Source organism: Castor canadensis, chromosome 15 (assembly GCF_047511655.1).
Source record: "Castor canadensis chromosome 15, mCasCan1.hap1v2, whole genome shotgun sequence".
Classification (NCBI taxonomy): Eukaryota; Metazoa; Chordata; class Mammalia; order Rodentia; family Castoridae; genus Castor; species Castor canadensis.
In genome coordinates this window covers 48,612,737-48,636,546 of record NC_133400.1, presented here as the reverse complement: position 1 = coordinate 48,636,546, position 23,810 = coordinate 48,612,737, and the positions used below count along the sequence as shown (strand labels likewise).

The following is a 23,810-nucleotide window of genomic DNA, read 5'->3' as shown; positions in this document are numbered from 1 at the left end:
GAAAAAAGGGCTGGTGAAGTGTCTCAAGCAATAAGTGCACCTGCCTAGCAAGCAGGTGCCCTGAGTTCAAACCCCAGTGCAGCCAAAAAAAATAGTGAATTTTAGGGACTTAGATGTGTCAAGATGGGTTTACTCCTGTGTCTGGTGATCCGTGCTGACTTTTAGCTGTGTTCTGTGTCCCCCTCAGATTAGCCCTAGGTTTCTTCACAATGTGACTGTGTCCAAGTAGGCAAGCAACAATGGGGAAATATTTTTTGAACATATATTCACATCACATGTACTGATTCACTATTGGCAATAGCAAAGATACTTCATTATTGGAACATAGCGTACATGGACTTTAATAAAAAGAGACCTATTGGGCTGGAGGTGTGGCTCAACTTGTAGAGTGCCTGCTTTGTGGCTCAAAGCCCTGAGTTCAAATCCCAGTCCAAAAAAAAAAGACCTGTCTTAGCATCATTGCTACAGAGTATACCACCAAAAATATCCATTATATACATAATGGAGCCCCCATATTAATAGAGAAATAGTTGATACAGCTCAAGTATATTTCTGTAATACTAATTTTATTGACAATATGTTTCCTTTGTTTTAAATTATTAAATTATATTTTTAGGTAATATAATTGTTAATAAGTCAATGGGTAATATATGCTTTTATTAACCCTAAAATAAATGAAGGCTTAATCACTACCAAGTGTTATATTTGTAGATGTGTTTTCAGTGGAGTGTTTGTTTGCCCCTTATTGGGGTATAAAGGGCGAGTCTCCCACAGAGAAACTCTTTCTTTTCAGAAAATAATTTTTTTTCCTTTTTGTCTTTTCCAGCTAATGTGTAGAGAGCTTTTGAGTGGAAGAATGTAGGACCAAGCCATACCCAGTTCTCTCATGAGTCTACTTAATTCACTTTTTCTTCCAGCTTCCAGAATGTTCTTTGTGTTTCCAGGAGTACCAGAAAATGAGTAACTCTCTGGTGAGTTGTTTTTTTACTCACTCCTGACTTTGTTTTTCATTATACTTTATGGGTTTTTGGGGATCCATGATTTAAAATGGAAAAGTAGAAATAAGTAAAACTCAGCTTGACATAAATGTTCGTGGCACACAGACATATGCAAGTTAACACCTTACCTTTATCAGCCTTCTCTGGCCTTTCTGATACCATGAGAAAAAGGCAAACACATTACTTACATGACTTGAATGGAACTTGAGGAGAGAGCATACTAAATTCTCATGAGACAGGAGGACTTATAGCATCAAGGTCAGAAACACCACCTTTATTGGTCACATAGGTGATGTAGTGCCAAGTCACTCATTACCAACCTGGAAACAAACACAGCATTCTGCAACAGAAACAGTAACATAGTGCTAAATTACAACTCACTTAATAAGGTCTTTCTAGGGTTACTCAAACAGTGTGGTTCCTGAAGCTTTCAGAAGGCTATTTTTGATTCATGGATAAAACCTAGAAGGTCTGGAAGGTTGAGTTGACCACAGACATGTCCTTAAGCAGCTATCTATTTATACCTCTCAGATCATCTACATATGGAGGTTATGCAGTACACTATTGAAAGCTGTATTTTCTGGCAAACATTCCTTCAGCTCTTTTGTACTGTAACCCACTCAGTGTATCTTAGTATGGTTCTCTTATTTTTGGTGGTATTTGGGCTTGAACTCAGGGCCTCATGCTTGCTAGGCAGGCACTCTTCCACTTGGGCTACTTTGCCAGCCCCAATTCATTTCTTCAAAAGCTCACAGTCACCTAAATTATAGTCTTTGTAATTTGAGAATGCCTATTCTCAAGTCTTTGCCTTACTAGAATCTTCTGCCATATTTGAAAGTTGTGCCCACAGTCTTCACCTGGGAATACTTCTTAGTTTCCATTTTGACTGCACCGAAGTCTTCTCTTTTTCCCTGATTTCTTTTACTTTTTAACATAGCTCATCCAGATATTCTACCTGTTCCCATTTGTCTCACTCTGAAGTTCTTGGTTAATTTGTCTCTACATGGCTTGTCATTCTTCCCCAACATTTAGACCATAGGTTAAACTCCCTCTTTTTTTTTTTTTTTTTTTTTTTTTGCTGTACTGGGGCTGGAACTCAGGGCCTACCTTGAGTCACTCCACCAGCCCTTTTTTGTGATGGGTTTTTTGTCTGGGCTGGCTTTGAACTGCATTCCTTCCGATTTCTGCCTCCTAAGTAGCTGGGGTTACAGGCATGAGTCACTGGCGCCTGGCTTCAGCTCCCTCTTGAATGCTTCTGCGTATCTATCCACAGTGCACTTCAAGCTCCACACATCCAAAATGAAAACCACATCCTTCTCTCTTCTTTACATGTGGTATCACTGCAGTTTAGCCAGTGACCCGACCATTAAAATGGGATTTCTCCCATATTCCTCTTCTTCTCAGGTTTAATCTCACTTGTGTCAAGTCCTGCTACATTTGTTCCTTCCTTTCACTTTTCTGATGTCTTCATGTAGTACCAATATAGGGGAGGAGCTGTTGGTGCTCAAAAGCTTACATTGGAAATGTCACTCTTGGAAAATCCTGAATGGTGTGTTTGCTGTTGACAATGTTCAATTTCTGGTGAACTGTTCTGGTAGGTAGCATGTGTCATAACTCCTTAGGAGTCCACAGCGAGAAAGCATGCAGAAGTTAGTGGGACACTTGAACAAGGGAAAAAGAAAAAATAGGACATGGATTTTTATAATTTGTATCTTTGCTTATATAAGTTTATGTCAGTGATTTTACCTACAGTTTTTAATACACATTTTTATGTTTGTAGTTCCAAGAATACCTGTCATGTTTTCAAACTCTTAAAGATTACATTTAATTCTTTTTCTGTTTCAGATAATCATTTAAAAATGAGTTGGGAAAAATGGATATGTGTATCTGTCAAAACTAAGTTCATGAAATAGAACTGTAGTTAATAGTTGCTTAAGAATAAAAAGTGACAGCACAATTAACTGAAAATTTAAGTTCATAATTGTTCATAGTTGTAGATCTAACACAAAATGTGAAACATGCTTTGTTTATTTATTTTGAACCTGGTATTCAATTTGACCTGCACACTCAATGGATATGGCAGTGGGTATTGCTGGAGGCATACTGGGGGCTCTCAGTGATCATGACTATTCATGATCTTTCCATGTGGTCTACCTGGTGATCTCAGGGTAGTTGGATTACCTGCATGGTAACAAACTTCCCCAAAATTAGCATTCCAAGAGACACTGGTGTTGTATGAGACAAAAGTTGTATGACATTTTGCAGCCTTGCCCAAGTGCCCATTTTTGCCACATATTCTTTTGACTGAGTTAGTTGCTAGGTCCAGAATTGTTATCTTTGTTTTAAATACATTTCAATTTCCTTGTGAATATTTTTTTCTCATACAGGTTATTTTGAAGTATATTATATAAATTTCAAGTATTTGCAGCTTTTCTGGATATCTTTTTGTTGTTGGATTCTTATTTACTTTTGCTTTGATCTTGATTACAAAGGAATAATGCTTTGTAAGATTTCAGTAATTAAGACATGTTTTATAGCTCAGTGAGCTCAACGTGTGCTCTGTCTTGGCCAGTGCTCTACATAGTGCTTTATAACTAATAACTAGGTCAAGGAAATAGGCATGTATTCTTCCTTATTTTTAATCTGGCTGTCTCATCTGTTACCGAGAGGAGAGTATTAATTGTCCAGCTGTAATTGTGCCATTATCAGTTTCCTGCTTTAGTTGTGTTGTTTGTTTTAGGCACTTTGAGGTCCTGTGTTTAGCCACAAATTTTATAATTGTTGTATCATCCTCACACATGTTCATTTTACTACTGTGAAAGCAGTCATTGTTTCTGGTAATATATATTACCACCTAAAGTCCTTTTTGTCTAGTTTAATGTCTCCACTTAGGTTTTTTTTTATGATTAGTGTTTGCATTGTATTTTTTTTCGTCCTTTTACTTCCTGTCTGGTTTGCCACTTTGTATTTAAAATGTGCTTCTGAAGATAGTATAATGCTGGGTCTTGCTTTACTATCAAATCTGTAAAGTCTGTAAGTCTCTGCCTTAAATAGAGTATTTAATCCAATTACATTTAAACTAATTACTAAAAAGGTTGAATTTGGGTCTTCCATCTTGCCACCTTTTTTCTATTTTTCTCATGTTTTAAAATTTTTAGTCCTTTGTTTCTTCTTTCCTTTGTTTTAATCAAACATTTTAAATATTCCAACTTGATTAATCTATTGGCTTTTAAAAGTAATTTATAGAAATTATTTTTAATTTTAGTAAAAACCACATAGTATAAAATTTACCATCTACTCTCAAGTTTCTCCTTTTCTCTCAGTGCTTGGATTCTACTTCATGTTTCCAAAAATTTAAGCCATGTGAATAAGATCATACAATATTTTGTCATTTTGAGAGTGGTTTATTTCACTTCGAGTAATATCCTCAAGTTTGTATGCTATAGTGAATATCAGGATTTCCTTCCTTTATAAGACCAAATAATATTCCTTTGTGTGTGTATCATGCTTTGTTCATCTATTCATTCATGCATTTGGCTTGCTTCCACCTCTTGGCTGTTTGAGTAATGTGGCTGTTAACATGGATGTGCAAATTTCTGTTCAAAATCCTGCTGTCAATTATTTTGAATAATGGACATAAATGGTGGCTTACTGGATCATATGATAATTCTGTAGAATTCTGTAGAGCCTCTGTACTGTTTTTCATAATGGCTGCACCATTTTGTATTCTCATCAGTGTTGCACAAGGGTTTCAATTTAACCAATGTCTGTTGTTTTCTGTTGGGTGTGAAGCAATATCTCTGTGATTTTTTTTTTCCTCGTGATTTAGACTTGCCTTTCTTTAATGATGTTGCTTATTGGCCATTTGTCTGTCATGTTTAAAGAAATGTTTATTCAAGTCTTTTGCCCAGTTTCTAATCAGGTTATTTTATTGTTGGGTTTTAGGAATTCTTTGTGTATTCTGGTTGGTAACTTCTTATGAGATACATTATTTGTATCTACTTTCTTGTGTTCCATAGTTGCTTTTTACCCTTCATTGTAATCTTTGAAGCACGGAAGGGTTTTTCTGTTGTTAGACCTCTAGTCCATATACCTATTTTCTGTTTGCTGCCTGAGCATCTTATATCATACTCAGAAATCATTGCCAAATATGCCATCATAAAACTTTTCTCCTATTTTCCCTCCCTAGGAGTTTTATAGTTTTAGTCTTGCTTTTGGGTTTTTAATTTTTCTAACTTCAGTCTTTTGCATGTGGATATCCAGTTTTCCCAACACCATTTGTTGAAGAGACTGCCCTTCCCCATTGAGTTGTCTTGACTTTATTGTAGGAGATTATTTGACTATATATGCCAGGGTTGATTTCTAGGGTTTCTCTTCTTCTCTTTTGGTCTATGTAGCTATTTTAAACTGGGGTTTGAACTCAGGGGCTTGCACTTGCTAGGCAGGCGCTCCACCACTTGAGCCATGCGCCAGCCTGTATATCTCTATTTTTATGTCACTGCCACACTTTTTGGCTATTACAGCTTTGTAATATGTTCTGAGACCTTCAGTTTTGTTCTTTTCTTTCAAGTTTGTTTTGTCTTTTTGGGGTCTCTTGAGACTCAATATGAATTTTAGGATGGATTTTTCTAAGTTTTAAAAACATGTCATTAGGATTTTAATAGACATTATATTAAAACTGTAGATTGCTTGAGCAGTATTGACAATGTAATAAAATCTTCTATCAACATGGCTTGTCTTTCCGTTTATTTGTATCTTCTTTAACTTCCTTCAGCAACGTTTTATTGCTTTCATTGTATAAAACTGGCAAATCCTTAGCTAGATTAACAAAGACTCAAATTAGAATCATAAATGGATATACATAGAGTCATAAATCATAAATAAAATCATAAACATTATAATCTACACCACAGAAAAAGGATAAGCAAATACAAGCAATTATATGCCCAATATTGGATAACTTAGGAGAAATCAATAAATTCTAGAAACACATAAACTACCATGTATTTCATGGAAATTTTTTTAAAAATCTGAACGAACCTATTACTAGTAAATAGGTTGAGTCAGTATTAAAAAATGTCCCTAACCAGGCACTGGTGACTCACACCTGTAATTCTAACAACTTGGGAGGCTGAGATCTGGAGGATTGTGGTTCAAGGCCAGCCCAGGCAAATAATTCTCAAGATCCAATCTCCAAAATAACAAAAATGGTTGGAAGGTGTGGCTCAAGCAGTAGAGTACCTACTTTGCAAGCACAAAGCCCTGGGTTCAAATCCTAGTAACACCCCTACCCCCCCAAAAAAACCCAACAAGTCCAATAACTGGGAAATTCTATCAAACATTTCATGAATTAAATGCAATCCTTCTCAATCTATTCTAGAAGATTAAAGGGCAGGGGGAATGCTTCTGAACTCACTCTATTAGGTCAGCATTATCCTAGATTCCAAAGCTAGATGAACACATTTTTCAAACTAGGAATAGATATTTGATGAAAGGATATATATGAAAAGACCATAGCTAACATCATAGTCAATCATGGAAAACTAAAAATATTTCCTCTAAGATGAGGCAGAAGATAAGGATACCTACTCCTCCTTTTGCCAGTCCATGAGTATTGGTATGTTACAGTTCTCTTTTCTTTTGTCCCAAGCTATGTTTTTGTTTAAATGCAATGTAATTCTTTTTATTTCCATTAAAGGTGGTTATTTAAACACAAACAATTTTGCCTTAATTGCATGATTTTGTAAATATCTTCAACATTCACAAATGTTGAAAAATTTCCATTTATTTATATGTATTTTAGTTCCGAAAATATAGTCAAAATAATGTATTGAACAACCAGCTAGACTTAAAGGTTAATAATAAAATAAATATATATTGAGTAAGAAACTTGTATCTATTCATTATTAACTTTTACTTATATACTTAAGAAAATGTATGATTAATATTCTACAGATTATACCTACTCAATGTGTACATCATAATGAGTTTTGAGATAAGTATTCACCCATGAAACTATTACCAAGATAGTGCTGTAAACATAACAATCATCTTCAAAAGTTTTCTCCTTCCCTGTCTTTTATTTTTTGTGATAAGTCCATTTAAGATAAGCTATATCCTGCTAATACATGTTAGGTATACAATACAGTATTCTTAACTACATGCATTCTTCTGTAGTTTAAGTATCTAAGTACTAATTATATTGCATAATTAAAACTTTGTACTCTTTGACCTCTGATTCCCTCTCTGTTAGCCTCTGGTAACCACCATTCTATCTTATGTTTTTATACATGTGACTATTTTAAATTCATGATATCAGTGGTGTCTTAGTTCAGGTATGGTGCTGTAACAAAATGCCCAAGACTTGATATTTATAAAGAACAGATATTTATTTTTTACAGTTTACTGGCATCTGATGTTACATGAGGGCCTTCTTGCTGCGTCTGCACATGATGAGGGGCAGAACAGCAGAAGAAGGTAAATGCAATCCCACCAGCCCTTTTTATTAAGGCCCTCATCCAAATCAGGGGCAGGTGGAACCCTCAACTGACTCTCAAAGGCTACACCTTCTGTCACCATGGTGATAAGATTTCAACACAGGAATTTTGGAGGAGCACATAAATCAGTAGCAAGTGGGAATGTGTAGTACTTCTTCCACATCTGGCTTATTTCACTTAGCAGAATGTTTTCATGTATGAGTATGTTGTTGCAAATGTCAGGATTTCCATTCTTTTTAAGAGACTCGATATTCTATTGCATGTGTTTGTCATATTTTCTTTATCCACTATTATTGAGAGTTTTCATTACAGATGGGAAACTTCTTTGTTTTTGTACTTTTTTTTTTTTTGAGAAAAGGTCTCACTAAGCAGCCCAGGCTGGCAGACTGACCTCAAATTCACAATCTTCCTGTCTCAGTTTCCTCAGTGCTGTAATTACAGGAATTCCCAACCACACCCAACTCGGGAAGGTATTTTTTTGATAATGCTTTTATTTTTATTATTAAGAACAAGCTTTTTAATGCTTGGGTTCTTTTTTAAAAGAAAACCATTTTATTTAGTTGGAAAAATTTTAATTTCACAGCAGAATTAAGAGGAACAAACATAAATTTCCCATATTCTCCCTACCATTCACACATATACAGCTCCTGCTGTTAACATCTTTCATCAGAATGATACTTTTATTACAATTAAATATACTAAAGCTACATCAATACATGGTAGTTATCCAAAGAGCATGTTTTACATTAGAATTTACTCTTGGTATTATGTACCAATACATAATATGTATGTATAGTTTGGACAAATTTATAGTAATAGAGTGCTTTCCGTGCCCTAAAAATCCTCTGTATTTATCCCTTAAAACCACTTAATGTTTTTACTGTCCCCATAGTTTTGCCTTTTTCCACACTTAGGTACTTGGAATCATAAAGTAAGTAGCCTTTTCAAGACAGGCCTCTCTGACTTAGCAATGTGTGTTTAAGGCTCTTACATGTCCCTTTAGGCCTTGATAACTCATTTCTTTCCATCACCAAATAATATTCCATTGTCTGTAGATCACAATTTATCCATTCTCCTGATGAAGAACAACTTGATTGCTTGCAAATTTTGACTATTTTGAATAAAGCTGCTATAAACATCTATTTATAGGTTTGGGTTTTTTTGTTTGTTTTTTGGCCTTACTGGGGATTGAACTCAGGACCTCACGCTTGCTAGGTAGGCACTCTACAACTTGAGCCACTCCATCAGCCCTTACAGATTTTTTATGGTGGCAGTAGTTCTCAGTTTTTGAGGTTAAATACTAATGAATGCAATTTCTGGATCATATGGTAAGGGCATGTTTAGTTTACAGCTTATTACCAGAGTCTTTCAAAGTGGCTATGTATTTTATATTCACATGAGCAATGAATGAGAGTTCCTGTTGCTCCATGTCCTCACTAGCATTTGCTGTTGTCAGTTGTACAGAGTTTGGGCATTTCACGGAGTATGTAGTGTGATCATTATTTAAATTTGTGTTTCACTAATGCCATATGATACAGAACATGTTTTTATATGTTTACTTGCCATCTCTGTATTTTCATGTGTGTGTGTGTGTGTGTGTGTGTAGTATTGGGACTTGAACTCAGGGCCCACACCTTGAGCTATTCAACCAACCCTTTTATCTTAAGGGTTTTTTTGAGACAGGGTCTCAAAACTATTTGCCTGGGCTGGCTTCAAACCTGGATCGTCCTGATCTCTGCATCTTTATATTTTCTTTGGTGAAGTGTCTGTTAAGGTCTTTGGTTTATTTTTACCCAGGTTGTTTTCTTATCGTAGAGTTTTAAGAGATATGTATTTTGTATAAGAGCCTTATCAGATATGCTTTTGCAGATATGTTCTCCTAGACTGTGCTTTGTTTTCTCATTCTTTTTGCATTGCAGAATTTTAAATTTTATTGAAATTCAGCTTATCAATCATTTCTTTCATAGATTTTTGAATTTGATATTGTATCTAGAAAGTCATTACTTTACCCAAGGTATCTAAATTTTTCCCCAATTTTTTTTTCTGAGACAGGGGTTTGAACTCAGGACTTTACACTTGCAAAGCAGACTCTGTACTACTTGAGCCACACCTCCAAATCCATTTTCCTCTGGTTATTTTAAAGATGAGGTCTTAAGAGCTATTTGCCCAGTCTGATCTTGAACTGTGGTTCTCCTGATCTCAGCCTCCCAAGTAGCTAGGATTACAGGCATGAGCTACCAGCACCCATGTTAAAATTTTTCTTGGTGACACTACATTTTGAGCTCAGGGCCTCATGGTTGGTAGGCAAGCACACTACCATCTGAGTCACACTGGCAGCTTTCCCTATGTTTTTTTGATCTAGAGTTTTATAGTTTTACATTTTACATTTTCAGTCTATGATCAATTTTGCATTAATTTTTTAGGTATAAATTTTGTCACTTTTGTTTTTAAACACATGAATATCTAGTCCCAGCACCATTTGTTGAAAAGAATAACTTTTCTTTGTTGTGTAGCCTTTCCTTTTTGTCAAAGATCAGTTGATTTTAATTATGTGGGTATATGTCTGTTCTGTATTCAGTTCCACTGACCTGTTTGTTCTTTATCTTAATGAATATAGGTTGACAATTTTTTTTTGGTGGTATTGGGGTTTGAACTCAGGGCTTGAACTTGTGCTTGCTAGGCAGGCGCTCCACCACTTGAGCCACTCCTCCAGTCCGAATGTTGGTATATAGCACATCTTGATGTCAGGTAATATCAGCCTACCAACTTTGTTCTCCTTCAATATTGTATCATCTATTCTGTGCCCTTTGTCTCTCCAGAGAAATTTTGAAATTCAGTTTAGTTTGCTATTATCTACAAAATAGCTTGCTGAGATTTTATGTTGGGTCTTTAGATCAAGTTGTAAAAAGCTGACATCTTGACAATTTTGACTTTTCCTATCCATGAACAAAAAATGTCTCTCCTTTTATTTAGTTCTTCTTTGATTTTGTTCATTAGGGCTTTGCAGTTTTCCTCATATTTTGTACACACTTTGTTAGATTTATATTTAAATATTTTCTTTCTGGGTGTTAATATAATATTTTTTTCACTTCAAATTCCAGTTAGTCATTGGTAGCATATAGGAAAACAATTTCTGTATACGAAACCTTGTATCTTCCAACTTAATAGTTCCAAGGGGATTATGTTAGCCTGATTTTTTTCTTCATTTTTTTATTATCTTTCTTTGTTGTTTTTTTTTTAAGCAGAAGAGCAGCAGTTTGGTGGAGTGTCTCAAGTGGTAGAGCACTTGCCTAGCAAGCATGAAGCCCTGAGTTCAAACCCTACTACCACTAACAACAAAAAAAAGCAGAGCAGAGAGGAAAGGAGAAGAAAAACCTGTGTATGGGGAAGAGGGAGCTCAGAGGGCTGAACTCTTTTCCTTCTGATTTTCTGAAATCATGTCACCTGTGAACAAAGAGTTTCATTTTCATTCCCATTCTGTGCTCCTTTTATTTCCTTCATCCTTACTGTATTAGTTAGTACTTACAGTGTGATGTTGAGCGGTAAGAGGGTGAATCCTTGCCTTTTTTCCTCATATTGTTAGAAAGACTATGGGAAATTGGCACAATATTTTCTGTAAATGTATGGTGAATTCACCAGTGACCACATCCAAGCTGAGTGTTTTCTGTTTTGAAGATTTTTATTCGGTTCTCATAATAGAAATAGGCCTAACTGGATTACATATGGTTCTTTCTCAGTATCTATGGGGGATGCCCAGGACCACCCATGGATACCAAAATGTGTGGATGATCATGCTCCTTATATAAGCATTTGTCCTTATATAGCATTTGTTTGTGACATATGTACACTCTCCTGAATACTTTGTTATCTCTACATTACTTATAGGACTTATTACAATGTATATGCTATACAAATATTTGTTATACTGTACTGTCTAGGGAATAAAAACAAGAGAAAAAAGTCTATACATGTCTTTACAGATACATTTTTTTTCCAAATATTTTCAATCCAGGGTTGTTTGAACCCAGGGATATTGAGGGCTATCTGTATTCCTGTGCAAGTTTTGGTAAATTATGCCTTTTAAGAGTTCTTCTATTTCATTAGGTTATCAAATATGTGTATGAAGAGTTCACAGTACTTTACTTATTTATTTTTTGCTTTTACTGCACATACATACAAAATGTACACACACAGTTATGGTGATTACATAGGAGAATGCTTGTACCCCTCAAAGATAAACATGTAAAAATGTTTGGGGTGGGTGTGGTAAACCTATAATCCCAGTTCCTCAGGAAGCAGAGGCAGGAGGAGTGCAAGCTGAAGTATAGCCCAGGCAAAAGTAGCAGGAAGATCTTGTCTCAAAAGCAAAATTGAAGACAAAGAAGGGATCATGAAGCAGAGCTCAAGTGGTAGAGCACTTGCCTAGCATGCACAATGCCCTAGGTTCAATCCCCAGTACTACAAAAAGTAAAATAAAAATGTCTAGGTGTCTTAGGGTAAAAATACCATGACATCTTCAGTTTGCTTTAAAATTACTGAGAAAAAAATGTCAGTATAAACATATATTGATTTTAAAAATACCAAAAATGTTAGCAGTGATTGACTCTAAGTGGTAGAAATACAGTTATTCTGAACTTTTGCTGTGTTTAAAATTTCTCATTATAAAAACTTGATGAATGAGCACAAATACACTGAGAGAACTATCAGTACAAGCACAATATTTTCCTTTTGGACTGGATTTTCTTTTTTATTATTATTCATTTATTCACATGTGCGTACATTGTTTGGGTCATTTCTCCCCCCTGCCTCCCGGCTCCACCCTCTCCCCCCTCCCCCCTCGCTTCCAGGCAGAACCTGTTCTGCCCTTATCTCTAATTTTGTTGAAGAGAAGACATAAGCATAAGAAGGAAGACAAAGCATGTTTTGCTAGTTGAGTTGAGTATAGCTATACAGAGAGATTCCTAGCATTGCTTTCATGTACAAATGCGTTACAACCTGAGTTGATTCACCTCTAATTGCTCTTTATACTAGTTAATGATCCCCTTCTCATGTTAACCTCTGTGGCTTTAAGGTTTCTGTATTAGTTCCTCTGGAGTTGGGGACATCAAACACTTTCATGTTTGGGGTTTTCTACCTATTCCCATATCTCCTGTATGTGCTCTCCCCTTGTCATGTGACCCAAGTCCAAACACATTGCTGTATTTGCCCTAGATCTAAAGTCTGCATATGAGGGAGAACGTATGAGTTTTGGTCTTCTGAGCCTGGCTAACCTTGCTCAAGATGATGTTCTCCAGTTCCATCTACTTACCTGCAAATGATAAGATTTCACTCTTCTTCATGGCTGAGTAAAATTCCATTGTGTATAGATACCACATTTTCTTGATCCATTCATCGGTAGTGGGGCATCTTGGTTGTTTCCATAACTTGGCTATTGTGAATAGCACACAGTACTTTACTATATATTTATTTGCGGATAATCTGTCCAGTGTTTGCTCTTTCATTTCTGATATGAGTAATTTCTTTTTCTTAAATAAGTAATTTCTGTCCACTTTCTTTTTTTCCTACTTAACTTGTCTATAGGTTTATCAGTTTCATAGGTCTATTTAAAGAACTAGCTTTTTTCTTGTTGATTTCCTATTGTGATTTTAATTTCACTTATTTCTGCTCTAATTCTTACTTTTCCTCCTAACTACTCCAAATTTAATTTGCTCTTCTTTTTCTAGTTTCCTAAGGTAGAAACTTAGGTTATTGAATTTATGCCTTCTTTTTTAATACATGCATTTCAATGCCATAAATTCCCCCCTTCTAAGCACTGTTTTGGTGTATCCCACAGATTTTAATAACTTACCTTGTCATTTTCTTTCTTTTTTTTTTTTTTAGTTTCTCGAGACTGTTTCATTGACCATTTCCTTCTCTTTGGAGATTTTCCAGTTATCTTTCTGCTACAGATTTCTAGTTTGATTCCACTGTGGTCAGAGAACATATATTCTATGGTTTCTATTATTTTAAACTTGTTGAAGTTTATTTTGTGACCTAGAATGTGGTCAGTCTTGGTATTTGTTCTGGACCTGAGAAATTTGTATATTCTATTGCTCTTGAATAAACTAGTCTATAGATATATATTCCATCCAGTTGATCATGTTGTTTAATTCCTTTATGTCTTCACTGGTTTTCTCCCTGCTGAATATGTGCAATTCCGACAGAGGATTTTGAGGTGTTCAGTTGTGATGGTGGATCCATCTGTAGTATCTCTTTGTAATTCTATACATTCTTGCTGCACTTAGCCTGACAGTCAGTTGTTAGGTGCTGTCAAGCTACAGATCCTTGTCTTGGGGACTTAACCCCTATGTCACAATGTAATGGCTTCTTTTTTTTTTGCAGCACTGGGGCTTGAACTCAGGGCCTTCACCTTGAGCCATTCTACCAGTCCTATTTTTGTGAAGGGTTTTTCAAGATAGGGTCTTGAGATCTATTTGCCCAGGCTGGCTTCAAACTTCAGTCCTCCTGATCTCTGCTTCCTGAGTTGCTAGGCCAGCTGCGATTCTTGATCTCTAGTAACTTTCCTTGAAATCTACTCTGTCTGAAATGAAGCTCTTCATGTTTCTCTGTCATCTTAACCTGGTAGTCCCTGTTAACAGTAGCGGCAGAAATCCAGACAAAGGTACATAGCAAGAGATCCACTTGCAGGACTCTCTTCCAGTGCCAGTAGAGTTTGAATAGCAAGCATAGTGTTAATGACAATTACAATGTGATAGTTTTGAGAGTTTTAGTATTTACAGACCCTGGGGAGTCCACAGCATGTCTGGAGGACACACACAAGGAGATCAGTGAACCTAAGCAGGGAGACAGGATGGATCCTGGGTTCTACCTTTATTGGCTCAAGGTCATGACCAAACAAGTTTCCTATGAGAAGTTTTCGTTGATGGATTTAAAGCAAGCAAGCACTAGATTCAAAAGATCATGTTTTGACTGATTTAAACACTTGGTTTTTTTTTCCACGTTTCAGTATCATGAAGTAACCTTTGTTATTTTTCAAATGTTTTTACTAGTATATTATAGTTATACAGGTAGTTTTGTTTTGACATTTCCATATTTGCACATATTATACCCCAGTTTGGTTCATCCCCTCCATTAATCTCCCACTATTCCCATTCCCCTTCTTGAAATGACTTCGATAAGTTCAATGTTCCATATTCACACATGTATAGAAAGTACATCAACCATATTCACCCTCTTTGCACTCTTTGTTTACCCTCCCCCTCTTGCTACTTACCCTCCCCTTAACAAGATCTATATTACCTTCCTGTCCTTCACTGTTTTGGTATGAAATACAAAGAGTATTGTCTTGCCTTGGTATTTTGTCTGTACACATATAGCACTTCAGTCAGTCAAACCCCCTTATTACTCTTCCTTATCCTGTACCCCTACCATTTATTTTTCAACAGTTTTCAGTGTATTTTGTTATGTCTTCTTTCTGCATAGATGTGATGTACTTCAATATCATTCACTCCTTATCATTCTTCATTTCCTCCTCCATTAGTCTCCTCTAACATGGAAACATGTTCTACACACATATATATACATATATATATTTATGATAATATTTGTATTTGTATCTATCATCCACCTATGAGAAAAAACACATGACCTTTGTCTTTCTGAACCAGGCTTTCTTCACTTAACATGATATTCTCTAGTTCCATCCATTTACCTGCCAATGAAAAAATTTCATTCTTCTTTATGGCTGAATAACATTCCACTGTTCATCAATTATAGGGCATCTGAGCTATTTTCATAGCTTAGCTATTGTGAATAATGCTATAATAAGCATGGCTGTGCAAGTATCTTTATTGGACTTAGATAACTTTGGGTATATGACTAGGAGTGGTATGGCTGGATCATATGGCAGATCTATTTTTAGTTCTTTGAGGAGCCTCCATACTGCTTTCCATACAGGTTGTACTAATTTACATTCCCACCAACAGTGTATGAGGGTTCTTTTTTCCCCACTTCCTCATCAACATTTGTAGATGTTTATGTTCTTGACAATAGCCATTCTAACAGGAGTGAGGTGGAATCTTAGTCAGGTTCTGATTTGCACTTTCTCTATAGCCAGAGATGTTGAGCATTTCTTCATGAGATTCTTCTTTTGATAAAAGCTCTGTTCAGTTTCTTTCCCTATTTCTTCATTACATCATTGATTCTTTGGGAGGTTAGTTTTTTAACTCCCTGTAAATTCTGGTTATTAATCCCTTGTCCGATGAATATATGGCAAACATTTTCTACCATTCTGTGGGCTATCTCTTCAGTTTGGTGACCTGTCCCTTGGGTGTGCAGAGCTTTTTTAGTTCCATGCAGTCTCATTTGTCAATGCTCTCTCTTAATTGCTAAGCCATTGGAGTTGTATTTAGGAAATTATTACTTACACCTATCTATTCCAGTATATTCCCTACTCTTTCCTACAGTAGGCTAAAAATTTGAGACCTTAAATTAAGGTCTTTGATCCATTTTGAATTGATTTTTGTACAGGGTGAGAGACATGGATCTCGTTTCAGTTTTCTGCATGCAGATACTCAGTGTTCTAAGTAACATTTGTTGAAGAGGCTGTCTTTTTCTCCACTGTATGTTCTGAGGAGCTTTGTTGAATATCAGGTGGGCATAGGTGCATGGATTGGATCCGTATCTGGTTCTTATCTTCCATTGGGTTTGTCATTTGAGGACTAGAGGTGTAGCTCAAGCAAATACAAAGCCCTGAATTCACACTCCAGTCCCATCAAAATAAATAAATAACAACCCAGTTGAAAGCCTTTCTAACAGACTGGATAAAGAAGACAGAGTTTAGGGCTTGATTACAATCTAGATGTATTAGAACATTCAAGTAAAGAAAAAGAAGGAAGTCTGAAAAGCATATGTAAGACCTCTAGGACACCATTAACATACAACTCATGAGAATAGAAGAAGGAGAGCAGGTGCAAGTTAAAGGTGTAGAAAACATATTTAGTAAAACAATAGAAGAAAATGTCTTAATCTTGAGAAAAAGATGGTCATTTAGGTAGAATAAGGTTTTAGGACACCAAACAAGACCAAAAAAGAACAATTTCAAGGCATATTATAGTTAAAACATTAGATATACAGAACAAGGAAATAAAATTGAAATCTGTAAGACAAACATGGCAAGTCACATATATAGACAAATCCATCAGAATAACAGATTTCTAAACAAAAATGTTAAAATTGAGGAGGGCATAGAATGATGGATTTCAAGCCCTGAAAGAAAATGACTGCCATCCTAGCAAAGATGTCCATCATAATTACAGGAGAAATAAAATCCTTTGGTGATAAACAAAAACTAAGCAATTCATGATCACTAAATCAGCACTGCAGAAGACAACTAAAGTAATCTTACATCCAGAAGAGGAAGATAAATGTAATCTTGAAAACAGAGAAGGCATAAATCTCACTATATGAGCACATAAGCAAATGAGGAGTAAGGAAAAATCAAATACAACACAAATTACAAAATGGCAGGAATCACTACATACCTTTCTGTAATACCTGTGAATGTTAATCGTCTCAATTCTACAATTATCACAGATTGCTGGATTGGATTAAAAACCAAGACCCAACCATTTGTTGCTTATAAGAAATATATCCCACTGGCAAAGACAAATACAGGCTTATTCCAAGCTAATGGAGCACCAAAGCAAGCAGGAGCAGCCAAACTCACTTCTGGCAACACAGACTTCCAAACCAAAATTAGTCATAAGCCACAAAGAGGGTCGATTCATAATGATTAAGGGAACAATCTAATTAAGAGGATGTAACCATTATAACCATATATGCCTGAAAGTCAGCACATGAAATTTTATAAAACAAAACTGCAAATAAAAGCATAGATAGACACCAGCACAATACTGAATTGACCACTTTTCAAAGAAATATAAATGGCCAAAAATACATGAAGAAATAATCAACATCCTGCACATAAAGGAAATGCAAATCAAAATGACATTGAGATTCCATCTCACCCTTGTCAGAATGCCTATCACCAAGAAAACAAACAGTAACAAGTGCTGGTGAGGATGAGTAGAGAAAGGAACTCTTATACAATGTAGGTGGGAATGTAAAATCACCATTTCCATAGTGATTGGAAATCAGTATGGTGATTCCTTAAAAACTAAAACTAAACCTACCTTGGCCTAGAGGATGGCTCAAGTGGTAGAGTGCCTACCTACCAAGTACAAAGCCCAGAATTCAAACTCCAGACCACAAAAAAAGACTTGCCTTATGATCACTTCCACTTAAATCAATATACAAGAGAGATACCTGCATACCCATGTTTATTGCATCTCTCCTCACAATAGCCAAACTGTAGAAATAGCTGAGGTGCCCAACAACTGATTAATGGGTAAAGAAAATATAGTATATATATATACTATGGATTATAACTCACCATAAAGAAAAATGAAGTTATGTCATTTGCAAGAAAATAGGTGGATCGTAATGCTGAGTGAGATAAGGTGAGCTCAAAAGGCCAAATATTGCATATTCTCATGCATTGTGGAACCTAGGCTTAAAATGATGATGGGACATTAATGTATGTAGGGGATGGTTAAGAAGGGTGAGTAGGAGTGGGGAGAGGTAAAGAAAGGAAAGGATACTGCAGGGTGAAAAAGATTGAAGTACATTACATATGTACATATGAAGACAGCATAATGAAACCCACTAAACACTGTTTGATAAAAGGGGGGAAGACAGGGAATGAAAATATAATGGAGGGGGTGAACTTGTTCAAAGTACACCTTATGCATATATGGGATTATCACAATGAAATCCCCTCTTATCACTTAATGTATGCTAATTCAAAAATAAAAAAGAATAAAATAGGGGTGAATTTGATCTAGGACTTTACATGCACAAATTGAGATATCACAGTGAAACCTCTTCTTATAAACAATATATGCTTATGAAAATAATAATAAAAAAATAAATGCTGAAAAGATGCCATTGCTTTACTTTTGAGGCCAAATTTCTTTTCTTTTGGCAATACTGGGATTTGAACTCAGATCCCTAGCTAGGTACTATACCACCTCAGCCATGCCCTTAGTCCTTTTTTGCTTATTCATTTTTCAAATGAGGTCTCAATATTGTAGTGTTTTTATAACATAAAAATGGAAGCAGACTCTAAGTTGATCTTAAGTCAGTCTAAAGAAGAATATGGTAGAAATGAAAATTTCCTCTGCCATTTTTATATTGCTCTAAATTTAGAAATAACTAGAATAAGGAAGAAATTTGATATATTATCATGAAGATCTTTCACTCTGTTTTATTTTAATGTTAAGAAATTTGAGCGGAGCATAGTGGCTCACATCTATAATCCAATCTACTCGGGAGGCAGATCAGGAGGATCATGGTTCAAGACCAGCCCAAGCAAATAGTTCCTGAGACCCCCAAAACATAAATAGGAGGACCCTGAGCTTGGCCTGGGCATAAAGTCAAGACTGTTAGAAAATACCTAAAGTAAAAAGGGCTAGAGGTATGGCTCAAGTGGTAGAGCACCTGCCAGTAAATGCAAAGCTCTGAGTTCAAACCCCACTACTGCCAAAAAATCCCCCACAAAATACAAAAATAGATTTCTAACATAATATTCAGGTGATAATATATTTAAAATATGATTTTTGAAATTCTCTTTTTACTTAAAATTGATAAAATATTTTATACTAATGATATTTGAAAATGATCATTAGAATAGTAAGTGATAGCCAGGCACTGGTGGCTCACAGCTATAATCCTAGCTAGTCAGGAGGCAGAGAAGAGGAGGGTTGCAGTTGGAAGTCTGCCCAGGCAAATAGTTCGACTGACCCTATCTAGAAAAAATCCTTCATAAAAAATCCTTCATCCTTGAGTGGCTCAAGGTGTAGGCCCTGAGTTCAAACTCCAGTACCACCAAAAAAAATGATAAATAATATTATAATGATCATTATTAAAATTATAATATTAGACATTTTCATTCACTGAACAAATACGTCTCATATTTTCAAATGAAATTCATATGAAATCCTTACTAGAACCTCCGGCCACAAGACCTGGTTCTGGGTCTGAATGCTCACTCACATAGAAAAATGACATAGAGCATAGATAAATGGAAAATGGATTTATATACAGCTTTTGATAAAAACTTGGAAAAAAGAAAATCAGTCTGTCTCCACCTTGCCCATAGCAGTATGACAGGTTATAGAAAAGATGAAACAAAAGCCAGGATTTGTATAGCAAGATGTCTCTCCTGTCTCTCCAGATGAGTCTTTCTCCTGCCTTGGAGCTCGTGGGGTGTCCATCTTCACCTCCAGGATGGTATTTACTGGAGGAAATCTAATTACTAGTAGCCTTGTTACAAAATCTCTCACATTTACAAATAGAAATCTTAAGTCTACAAAGTAAAATAGCTCACCTAACAATGCACATTTCTGGATGTTTACAACTTTCTCCAGGTAAAGAAAGCTGTTTGCTATTAAAAGCTTTGGCTTTTTTAATTTTTTTAACTTAAGCATGAACTGACTTGCACATTGGTCTGCAATTGCCATAAATACATTTTTCATAGAAAGACAGCATTTGGAGTTTAAAATAGCCCCACTGCAAGGTTACATGCATAAAACTCCAATTATTATTTATGTTATAGTTAAGTAATCAAATTAAAAGTTACACTATCTAGAATAAAATAAAAATAAAGTATGTTATTTACATAGAATAAATTCATATTTAAATCATTTATTTAGAAAATACTATCCTCAGAATTATAATTCTACTAAGCTTCAATTTGACATAAAGCATAATGACTAAATAACAGAAGTAGTTTAAACTAAAAATGAGAGAGAAGTAAAAAGTACTTTGAAAACATATCTTACTTTAAAATTGGTCTACAATTTAGTAAATACATTTTTGGGCATAAAGACACAGTCTTGGATCCACTGGGAACAAGGGACATCCGATAGGAGGAACAAAACCAGGACCCACTGCTTTGCCTTCAGGAAAATGCTCTTTGTCGTATGCTGCATTTAAAATAACAAATGTGTAAGGATATTTTTCTACAAGTTCAAATTCCAACTCCATTTTAATTAATTTTTGTCTATTGTTGGCATTAGCTTTCTTAAAATACTTGTTTTTCAGAAGCCTGGGCCACCAACCAATTAAAATGAGCTTTTTTTTCTCAGAGGAAATAATCTGCCCTTGATAATAATGATTGGTTCTCTCCATTTTTTCTTTGAGCTCTCTGGCTACCTTTTTATAGGTCTCCAGCTCTTCAGTTGCATGCATCATCTTTTCTTCTGCTTTGGAAAGGTTCTTCCCTGTGTCTCGCTGGGAATGAGCTCTACCATTAATTTCCTGTAGAATTTCTCTCCATCCTTTAAAGATGATACTAAGTCATCATGCTGTTTTTGAACAAGGCTAAAATTTTCAAGTAGCATACATTTTTCTTCAATTAACCTAGAAAGCTTTAGAGCCAGCATTTTTTCTCTTCTCACATAAAGTTGGCTTCTAACCATTTGAAAACTCCACAAAAGCAACAGAAAATTTACACATATTAGCAATTGCCATGGAAAATCCTGGGGCTTTGGTCTCAGTTCTTTAGGGTCTGTGGTCACAACCCTCTAAAACTCCTTTGAGACCAGCCCCAAGTATGGCTGACAGACTGCCTTGGGCACATCCTTGATTCCAAGACTACTTTGGCTGTTGCCAGGGCAGGCAAACACTCAAAAATTCTGCCTGGAACCCTATTGCTCAACTCATGACTGGAGCAGACCACTGCAGTGCTGGGGGTGGGAGGGGTGATTGGTTAACATGCATTTCACCATGCCCATAGGAGAAGAGCCTTGGCCCCTTCCTTAAGCTTTGCATGGTATCAGCTAGACCTTGGCCAGGAGGTCCCACTGTCTTATATAAAATGGGCAGAGACATCCCAGATGTGCTGGGTTCATCTGGGCACCCTTATAGGTAGAACCTATGGAAAATAACAATCTGTATTTTTTTGTCGGGTGGAGTGTTCCCATTGTTTATTATTTAATCCAGATTTAGATTTCATTGTAGACAAGCACAGTCTATTCACACCTAACACACCAGTCTTAATTTCCCTTGTACCACAACACAATTCCTCTGCTTTAGTCAGATGGTTCCATTGATAATTCCTGAAAATACTGAACAGAGACTTTCCTTTTCATTATTCTACTTTTTATATTTTCTTTTTTCTCCATTTTTATTATTGTATAATTATTATTATTATATAATTATTATTATAATTATTATTATTGTATAGGAGGGATTCATTGTGCCAATTCCCAGTAGTAGCCTTACATTGTACATTGATTAGATTGCCTCCACCATGATCCCTCCAGTCCCTCTCCCTGCCCTACTTAAAGCAATTGCAAGAAGTTTCATCATTCTATTTTATGTATGTACATGAAGTTCACTAACCATATTCCCTCTCCTTCATTCACCCTCCTCCCACAAGTACTCCTGCCCTGTATCTATTTTACAGTTTTGTCTTTCATTTTTAATTCAAAGTCAGTGTTCAAAGGGGTTTCTCAATGTATCCCAGTTGTGAGTATACTTAACTTTGGTCAGTTCATCCCCCTGTTACTCTTTCTTAACCCTTTACTCTCCCTCCCATTATTCACTGCTTTCAGTACATATTATTATGTCCTCTATCTGTGGAGATGTAATGCATTTCGATATTGTTGACCATCATTGTCTTTCCTTTCCCTCCTCCCCTGAATCCCAGAGTAGTTCCACTGTTACAAACATGTTCTGAATATAAATGTGTATATGTTCATGTTTGTTTTTGTGTACACATTTATCTTTTGGATCTATCATACACATATGAGCGAAAACGTGACCTTTGCATTTCTGAACTGAGCTTATTTCACTTAATATGATGCCCTCCAATTCCATCCATAAGCCTTCAAGCTATATAATTTCATTCTTCACGACTGAATAAAACTCCATTGTATATAAATATACCACATTTTCATAATCCATTCATAGTTTATAGGTCATCTGAGTTGTTTCCATAAATGTGCAAGTGTCTTGCACTTCTGTTCCTTCTTACATGCCCATAATTTACAGGTTTGGTCTTTTGATGGAGTTGCAGAGTTCTTGCATGTTCGTTTTACAACTCTTCAGTCTTTTCTCTAAGTATTCTTCTGTTTCTTCTTTAATACCTATCTTGTCTTGAGTCTCTCTTCTAGTTGTTCCAGTCTGCTGGAGTGAGTTACAACTGTATTTTTTTTTCTTTGACTTAAGGAACTTTTTATTTCCAGGGCTTCTTTTCTTTATTATTATTAATTTTATTTTATCATTTTTACATTTACTTACGTGTATATACATTATTTGGGCCACATCCCCCCCCCTTTCTGGGCAGAACCTGTTCTCTGATTTTGTTGAAGAGAAAACATAAAAGATAATAAGAGAAACAGTGTTTTATCTAGTTTGCAATAAAGATAGCTATACAGAGAGATTCCTTGTGTTGTTTCCATGCATATGTGAATTACAACCCATATTGGGTCATCTCTACCAGACCTCTTCACTACTTCCTAGTCCCCTTCCCATAGTGGCCTCAGACAGTTTAAGATTACTTTATTTGCTCCTCTACAGTGAGCACAACAACCATGCTCAAGTTTTAGGTTTCCTTCCCTTTCCATATTCCTCCCATGTGCAGTATCCTCTTAGTGTGTGACCCATGTTCAATAATATTACTGCAGTTGTTTTGGGTCTATAATCTGCATATCAGGGAGAACATGTGATTTTTGGCCTTCTGAGCCTGACTAACTTCATTTAAGATGTTGTTCTCCAGTTCAATCCATTTATGTGCGAATAACAACTTTTCATTATTCTTTGTGGATGAATAAAATTCCATTGTGTATAAATACCACATTTTCTTAATCCATTTGTCAGTAGGGGGGCATTTTGGCTGTTTCCATAGGCTGGCTATTGTGGATAATGTTGCAATAAACACTGGTGTGCAGGTATCTTTGTAATAATCTGAATCACATTCCTTCAGGTATATCCCCAGGTAGGAGTGGGATTGCTGTAGCATATGGCAGATCTATGTTTAGTTTTTTAAGAAGCCTCCATATTGTTTTCCATAGTAGTTGTACTAGCTTACATTCCCACCAGCAATGTATGAAGGTTCCTTTTTCCCCATATCCTCACCAACATTTGTTGTTGGTGGTGGTCTTCGTGGTAGCAATTCCAACAGGAATGAGGTGGAATCTTAGTATGGGGGGGGGTTTGTTTTTGTTTTTGTTTTTTTAAATTATGTTTT

The 23,810-nt window shown here is 35.8% G+C and overlaps 1 long non-coding RNA gene across 1 annotated transcript in view; it reads left to right on the top strand.

Moving 5' to 3' along the window:
* Positions 1 to 759: 759 nt before the first annotated feature.
* The window catches only part of LOC109677071 (uncharacterized), a 33,702-nt gene continuing 10,651 nt past the window's right edge, over positions 760 to 23,810 (top strand). Inside the window, exon 1 of the long non-coding RNA XR_012442009.1 lies at positions 760 to 971. This is a non-coding gene — a long non-coding RNA (uncharacterized lncRNA). The remainder of the gene's footprint in view (positions 972 to 23,810) is intronic.